Source organism: Corapipo altera, unplaced genomic scaffold, assembly GCF_003945725.1.
Source record: "Corapipo altera isolate COAL_440 unplaced genomic scaffold, ASM394572v1 215, whole genome shotgun sequence".
In the NCBI taxonomy this organism is placed as follows: Eukaryota; Metazoa; Chordata; class Aves; order Passeriformes; family Pipridae; genus Corapipo; species Corapipo altera.
In genome coordinates this window covers 808,263-816,766 of record NW_020885008.1, presented here as the reverse complement: position 1 = coordinate 816,766, position 8,504 = coordinate 808,263, and positions in this window count along the sequence as shown.

Below are 8,504 nucleotides of genomic sequence, written 5' to 3'. Positions count from 1 at the left end.
CCCAAGAGTCACCCCCTGTGCCCCAGAGGATCAGCCAAACCCTCCTGGAGCTCTGGCAACCTTGGGGCTGTGCCCACTGCCCTGGGGAGCCTGGGCAGTGCCCAACCAGCCCCTGGGGGAAGAACCTTTGCCTGAGATCCAACCTGAGCCTGCCCTGACACAGCTCCAGCCATTCCCTGGGTGCTGTCCCTGGTCCCCCCAGAGCAGAGCTCAATCCCTACCCCTCCTCTGCTCTTCTCAAAAGAAAATTTGTGAGCCAGAAAGATGGGTGAAAATGAGGTTTCTTTGAACAATCTCATATTTGATAGGCAGGAGAAGGCCTGGAAATAACACATATGGCCCCAGAAGGAACCTTGGCACTGTCAACACAAACATTTTTGTCTCACTGTGTTTGTTCTGAGGTCCAGCACAGCATCACAACATCACAGAATCACAGAATCACACAATCGGAGAAGTTGGGAAAGACCTCTGGGATCATCGAGTCCACCCTTTGCCCCAACCTCACCTTGTCACCCAGCCCATGGCACTGAGTGACATGTCCAGTCTGTCCTTAAACACCCCCAGGGATGGAGAATCCACCCCCTCCCTGGGCAGCCCCTTCCAATGTCTGATCCCTCTCTCTATGAAGAACTTCCCAGTGTCCAACCTAAACCTCCCCTGGTGCAGCTCAAGGCTGGGAGCAGAGTCCGACCCCCACCTGGCTCCCCTCTCCTGCCAGGGAGTTGCAGAGAGTCAGGAGGTCTCCCCTGAGCCTCCTCCTCTCCAGGCTGAGCCCCCCCAGCTCCCTCAGCCTCTCCTCACAGCACTTGTGCTCCAGTCCCTTCCCCAGCCTGGTTGCCCTCCTCTGGACACCTCCTCGTTCAGCTCTGTGTCCTGCCAGCCACCAAAAATACACCAAACCAGGGCCTTGTTTGTGCCCCCTCCTTCTCTGCAGGTCCTACCCACACCCAGAACCCTTCCTGGAGAGGGGACACAGGGATGGGTCACTCAGCCCTTGCCAGTGTGCAGGTCTGAGGGGCTGGAAGGTTCCTCAGCTGGGAGAAACAAGGGAGTTTGTTGTATAAAATGGACAAGTGAAGGACAAAGCAGGTTCTGCCCATCAGAGCAGAAGGATCTCCTGTGGCTGTGACCCCTCAGCACCCACTCCCAGGGCCAGGCTGGACTGGGAGGTGCTGAGCCCTGCACCCTGCACCCTGAGCCCTTCACTGCAGGAAGTTTTCTGGCTTACCAGCCCAGCTGCCCAAACTGCTTTTTATTGCCTAAAAAGCCTCGTGACATTTTGGACTGGAGAAAAGGCCACCAAAGTCCACGATGTGTTGGACACCCAGCTGGTGACAACCTGGACCACCCGGCACTCCCTGGGGCTCCAGGCACAACATCCCAAGGAAACCGCAGGAAAACAGCCAAGTGCAGCAAGGAAAGGTGACATCTACTTTTTTCCCTGTTCCAAAAATCATTTCTCAAATTCCCCCACCTGGCAGAAGAGAACATGACTTCTAATGTCCCCTCCTGTGACAGCTCTTCCTGTGTGAGGCTGGAAGGGAGGCAGGTCTGACTCACAACCATCATTACATTAAATAACATACAGTGAAAAAAAAAAAAAGGGCATATTTGCAAATGTCCATGACCAAACTCTGATTTGTGGTTAAAAGTCAGTCTTTATTTTCCAGATCTGCAATTTGATTTACTAAAAACCTTATTTCTTCCCACAAACCTTGGCTCTCTCATTATCTCTTCCTCAATAAAGCAATCCTTGGTGGAATTTAGGGATGATTATTGGCTGCTTTATTCCTTCTAAGCACTGCTCAATCAGAGAAGTCACACAGCCGATGACAAACACATCCTTAAGAATGAAAGGAGATTTATTTAAAGCAAAAATATGATTCACCCTCAGCTTTTTTACATTCAAAAATGCTTTAGAACATGGAAATGTGTGGTGAAAGAAATTCCTGCAACCATATTTCCTACAGAGCAAAAAAAAGGCATGATACTGAAATGATTTTTTTGGAACATCAGAGGGATTTTGAGGTGCCCAGAAGGAAGTTTGGCAGGTCCAGCTGCTCCCCAGGATCCACAGTCACCCCAAATGCCAGAGCAGAGCAATACTGGGCTGAGCCACCACCCTGGATCTCTAACCTGGTGCTTCTCTCCACGGTCACTGTGCACATAAAACCCCTTTATTATCCCAGGAAGGGGTGATTTTTCTATTCCTTCTGCTCATTTAACAACATTTGCCCTTTATGAAGCTTTTCTAAGCTGTGGTTAATGGTCTTTTCCACTGTGTTCTGTAAGGAAGCCCTTTCTTTGATAAGCCCAACTATCGACTCTGAATCCATAAGGATTTCTTCCCACATCCCTCCCTGTATCTCATTTTCCATTCAACCTTCTTTGCTCTCCAGACCTTGCATATTTTTGTGCCCTCAGCCACAGGAATTCTGTTGAGGGACTCAGGTGCCCCTGGCAAGGGGAACAGTTCTGCTGTGGCCACATTCCTGCTCCTTCCCTTGTCCCAGGGCATGTCACAGTTGGAAATAAGCTCCTGCAACCCCTCCTGCCACTTTGCATCATTTTTCAGAATCCTAGTAAGATCCATCTCACGCTCCCTTAAAAATAAAGCCCACCAGGAATATTGCAGCCTGGAACTGCCAGTCTGGGGATGATGCTCAGGGCCCCAAGATGTTGTTTCATGATCCCTCTCTGATGATCCTCTCAGGCAAGGACGACACTCTGGAGGTGTTTGCAAATGGGGAGACCTCACTGCAGTCTCCAGCTTCCTGGGCAGGGGCAGGGGAGGGGCAGAGGAGGGGCAGGGACTGAGCTCTGCTCTGGGGGGACCAGGGAGAACACCCAGGGAATGGCTGGAGCTGTGTCAGGGCAGGCTCAGGTTGGATCTCAGGCAAAGGTTCTTCCCCCAGAGGCTGGTTGGGCACTGCCCAGGCTCCCCAGGGCAGTGGGCACAGCCCCAAGGCTACCAGAGCTCCAGGAGGGTTTGGCTGATCCTCTGGGGCACAGGGGGTGACTCTTGGGGCTGGGCCTGTGCAGGGCTGAGGGTTGGACTGGATGGTCCTTGGGGGTCCCTTCCAGGCTCAGCACATCCTGGGATTTTATGATCTCTGTGGTTTATTTCACTCTGACTCACACCTGCTTAGGACCATGGAAAGAATCATGGAATCACATACTAGGTTTAATTGGAAGGCACCTTAAAAACACCCAGCCCCACTCCCTGCCATGGGCAGGGACACCTTCCACTAGCCCAGGTTGCTCCAAGCCCCATCCAGCCTGGCCTTAGACACTTCCAGGGATTCAGGGGCAGCCACAGCTTCTCTGGGCAAACTCAGCGCTGTCACAGAGAAGAATTTATCCCTGATATCCAACCTAACCCTGCCTCTGTCAGAGCTGCTCAGCAGGACAAACCCAGCAGGCAGGAGGGGCTGGTGGGAGCTCAGGGGTTCGAGCTGATCACACGCCGAGGGTGACTCAGCCCTGCCAAGCTGCTACAGCTCAGAAACTGGGCTGTGGGATGTGCCAACAGCAACAGAGCTCCAAGACACGTGGAGGTGCCAGGCTGCTCCGTGCTGGGTGTGGGGAGGCATGGCCATGGATATTCACCTGCCCATGGATGTGCACAGGGAGCTCGGGAATGGTCACTGCAGAGAGGAACTGGCAGGGCACTGTTGGACCCACCTCATACCCGGGGAGGATTCAACACCCCCAGGGCCTGAGGAATTTATTTGCTCTCAGGGATTTAATGCCCAGAGAGAGAAATATCTGTCATTAGGGTCATCAGGGGTTCATAAGGGTTTACAGATACACCCCTGGGCTCCTGAGGGAAACACCAGGTGATGTGCAGGACAGTGAGCAGGAGCAGGAGGGACCTGCATGCCCGTGGGACTCCTGTGCCTGCTGCAGCCACACAGGGAATGATCCAGAACCATCTCCATCCACAGAAGCCACTGTGCAGGGGTGTGGATGTGCTCAGGTTGCCCCGTCACAACCAGTTGTTTCCGGACCAGCCTCCCAAGTTGGAGAGGTGGAATGTGGAGAGGTGGAGCCTGAGCTGCTCATTTGTTTTTTATATCCTCAGGACAACCACAATATTGTGAGAAAGGGAGAGGCTGCCTGAGCAGCTGCTGTCCCCGAGGAGACATGGGGACAGGAACCCGGGCACCCTGAGCAGGGAGGAGCTTCTTCCAGCAAAATTCTTTCCCTCTTCAGGTCCATCTCTGGAGCAATTATTTTAAGAAACACCTTCCCTACCTCCTCCCCAGCCACTGTCTCCCGGGAAAAGGCATGTCTGCTCCTTTCCCAGCCCCAGCTCCCCCCGGCAGCATCTCTGGGAGCGGGGGCAGCGCAGATGAGCCGTCCTCGCCCTGGGCCCTGTGCCCACTAAGCTCTGCTCTGTCAGCTGAGCCTCACTCACTGCAGCCCCACATGGCTGGTGGTGGGTGGGCAGGCACCCCCAGCACCCTCCTGTGCCCTCCCCAGGGCTGGCAGCAGAGGGGGTGAGGGTGAGGGGCTTCCAGTGCCCTGGGACGCTGAGGGTGTCACCCTCAGAGCTCAGCTCCTGCAGCAACTGATGTCATTGAGCACCAACTTGCCCAGTGACCATCCAGCTGGGTCCCAGCAGCAGAGATCTGGGGGCTTTCCTGCTCTCTCAGACAAAACTGAGTGTCTGAAGGCTTTTAATGAATTTAGCAAAAAACCCTCCTACCCCAGAATCCAGGAAGAAAAGCATCTGGCACCAAGAAAGGGATGCAAAGCCGACACCAGCAGGCAGGACACAGAGGAGGGGCTGTGGGCACTACTGCATCTGCAGGAGGGTCAGAGGGCAGGCACTCATGGCCCCCCTCCCAGGGCACAGCCAGCACTGGGTCCTCCTCACTGCCCAGATGTTTCCACTGGAAACAACAAAACGAAGCTTATAAATCCCTGGGTGACTGAGCCCTTGAATCCTGCAAAGCCAGGCTGTGGGCACTGCAGTGGCACCATGGGAGCACAGCCCAGAGCTTCACCCTCTGCAGAGCCTTGGGAAAGATGTCAGTGAACAAAGAGATGTTTTCTGACACAACTGCACAGGGATTAAACTGCATTTCTGCAGCACCCCACTGGGTTTGTCCCCAAAACCTTCTGCACATTTAGTGGCACTGGGAGCTGTCCATGCACCAAGGTGATCAAAGGACTGGAGTCCCTCTGCTCTGCAGCCAGGCTGGGAGAGCTGAGGGTCTTCAGCATGGAGAAGGGAAGACTCTGGGGAGACCTTAGACCCCCTTCAGGTGCATAAAGGAGGGTTATAAGAAAGAGGGAGAGTGACTTTTTATAGGGGAACAGAGGGATAGGACAAGGGGGAATCATTTTAAAATAAAAGAGGAGAGATTTAGATTTAGATTTAGATTTAGATTTAGATTTAGATTTAGATTTAGATTTGTTATTGGGAAGGAATTTTTCCCAGAGAAGCTGTGGCTGCCCCATCCTTGGAAGTGTCCAAGGCCAGGTTGGAGCAACCTGGGCTAGTGGAAGTTGTTCCTGCCCATGGCAGGGGCTGGAATGAGTTTTACTGTTCATTCCAACCCAAACCGTTCTGGGATTCTGTGGTTCTCTGATTCAATAATCTGGAGCCCAGTGGATTCACGGCCCCACAGATTCAGTGCACACTCAGTGTATTCCCACTGCCACAACTCCAGGATGAGCCACACCACAGTGAGGGGTGCCCTGTGTGGGCTCTGGTGTCACAAACCCCAGTGCAACCCCCCAGCACTGGGCTGGCTCTCTCTGTGTCACTGGCCTCGTCTCCAGGCCCTTTAACCCCCTTTAATGGGGTACAGACTCCCCAAAATAGGGCTGGGGGATTTGGGCTGGTGGCGAGTGCTGGGATTATAGGTGGGGTTGGGGTGTGATGCTTGAAGAGAGGTCAAGCAGCTGGATTTGTGGATCACAGTATCCTTTCAGCCCAGGGGAAGGGGATGGAAGGGGCTGGGGGCAGGAAGGTTTCTGTTCCCCTCTGTTTTCACTGAGTGAAAGTGCTGCAGCACAGCTCTGGGGACAGAAACAGGAGTCAAGAGGGTTCACTCCATGGGCTGTGAAGGTCACTCTCAGGTGTAGGGAAAGGATGGCACAAGTGGCTGCTCTGTGACAGCACTGCCAGGCTGCTGCTCTGGGCACAAACACCGGGGCTCACAGAGCCACTTCCAGCCCAGTTAAGGGGAGTCTGTACCCCATTAAAGGGGGTTAAAGAGCCTGGAGATGTGGCCAGTGACACAGAGAGAGTAAGTCCAGTGCCAGGGTGATGAACTGGTGTTTGTGACACCCAAACCAGCAGCCAAACCCTCAGCCCAGCAGGGACTGTGGCACTTGGGTGACACACACCATGCCCTCCCCAGACAACAGCAGGGATGGCACAGGGTGGTGCTGGAGCAGCTGACTGGCTCCATGGCCAGACTCTGACCAGCATGTCCTCATGCTGCCACATCTCCAGCTGCACCCAGCATGGAATCACTCAGGTTGGAAAACACTTCTAAGGTCACCAATCCAACCATTCTGCTCCATGAAACCTCCACTGCCACGGGGAGGGGGATTTCTGCTTGTGAACCTCTCTGAGATGAAAAAGTTATTTATTTCTGGCACTGAAATTCGCTGCTAGAACTGGTACAAAAGGGAAGAAAACTTTCACTGTGTTGCATTAAATCCCTTTTTGTCCCTTGCCCTGGGATTGCCCTTTCTGTGCTGCTGCTGTGGGACGTGGGGAGCTGCACATCCCATCTGCAAGGGCAGAGGGAATGAGTCAGAGAGGAAAAAGGGGGGAGGGAGGTGGCTTATGAAGAGTCCTGGTTGTTACTGGGAGATGGGGGGGGAAAGAGAAGGGGAAAAAAAAAGGAAAAAACAAACCAGGACTGTCCCGTGTCTCCGGAGAAGCCCCTGGGAAGGGGGTGATGTAAGGTCAGCCTGTGCTTCCCATCCTGCTGACACAGACACCACTCTGAGGGTCCCCAGTGCCCCCCACGGGGCTGCTGTGCCCATCTGTGTGTGCCCTACGTGTGAGGAGGGAGGATGCTCCTGGGATGGGGGATCTCCAGGACCTGGAGCGAGCGGAGCCCTCGCAAAGCTGGGATGTGATACCTCACCTGGCTGGGGTTTTGGGAGGAGGGAAGGCAGGAACAGAGGGGAGATGGGACCCAGGGAGAAGAGCCAGAAGTGCAAGGGGCTGTCAGAGAAAAGGTTTCTACTCCTTGCTCAGCCCCCAGGGATCTTGTGAGCTGGGAGGCTCAACTCCCTTTCCTTGAGGGGACACTGATGGTCCCAGTCCAAGCACAGAAAACATGGTTGGTGCAAGATGAAAAGCACAACAGTGTGATGTGAAGAAAAGGCCACCTGAGACCAGCCTGGCAGGGCCACCCCCCAGAGTGTCACAGGGAGCTGGGCAGCCTCCATGGGCTGTGGGACCACGGGACTTTGATGGAAGAGGGTAATTTTGCTGGAGATGGGAAAGGAGACACCCCATAACCTCTGGAAGCACACGTCTGTGCAGGCTCCTTCTATTGAGGAAGGATGAAGAATGGGATTTACTTTAGAGGGGACTGAGCAATGTGGGATGAGCCCATGGCTGTTGCCTGGAGGAGCTCTGGGATGCCCCACATGTCCCTGTTACCCCAAACACCTCCATGAGCAGTGGGGAGGGTGGTGGAGCCCAGGCAACTTCATCTCCTCCTTTGCTGGCTCTGGGTGGTCTGAACAAAGATTTGGGGGTTTAGAGCCAGCTCCATGTGTATGGGCACAGTGTTAATCCTACTTTGGGATTTGAAAAACCTCGAGGTGGTGAGGTCCTCACCAGTGGGAACCCACTGGGTGCCACAACACCAGCAAGAGCTCTCTGTGGGAGTGAGGCTTCAGCAGCTCCCACTCCAGGGAAAGGTCCCCGTCCATCCCTTTCTCTGCTCCAGCAGATGCAGTTCTTGGGCAGCAGAAGGTTCTGTAAACATCTGGAAAGGGCCCAGATCCTTGGGAGATGTGTGGGTTGTGGGAAACATAATGGGAAATCCCCACCAATGCAGGTGGCAGCACCAGTGGCCTCTGACACCTCCCTCCTGTCCCTTGCTGGACAGCCAGGGACATTATCCCAGTGAGAACAACATGGAATGGGGGTGGTCTGCACTTGCAGAACAAAACTCTGCTGGGAAAGTTCTTTGACACTGGCTTCTCCATGGGCCAACTTGTGGTGTTGGCACAGCTGCCTCCCAGCTCTGGTCCCTCCCTGAGAGCTCTTCCCACCAGGAGAGCCAAGGATAACCAGGAATGGGAGCCATCAGTGGCTTAAAACACATCAGTGACAAAACCCAGAGTAACGGGAGGGACATTAGGATGCTGTTTGTCAGGACTGATTGGGCACTGCAGGGGGCATGGGAGACTCCAGGGGGGGATGCCTGTGTGTCCTTGGGGAGACATGGGCAGAAGGACCAGGGAGGAAGGAGAAGGAGGAGGAGAAGGAGGAGGAGAAGGAGGAGGAGAAGGAG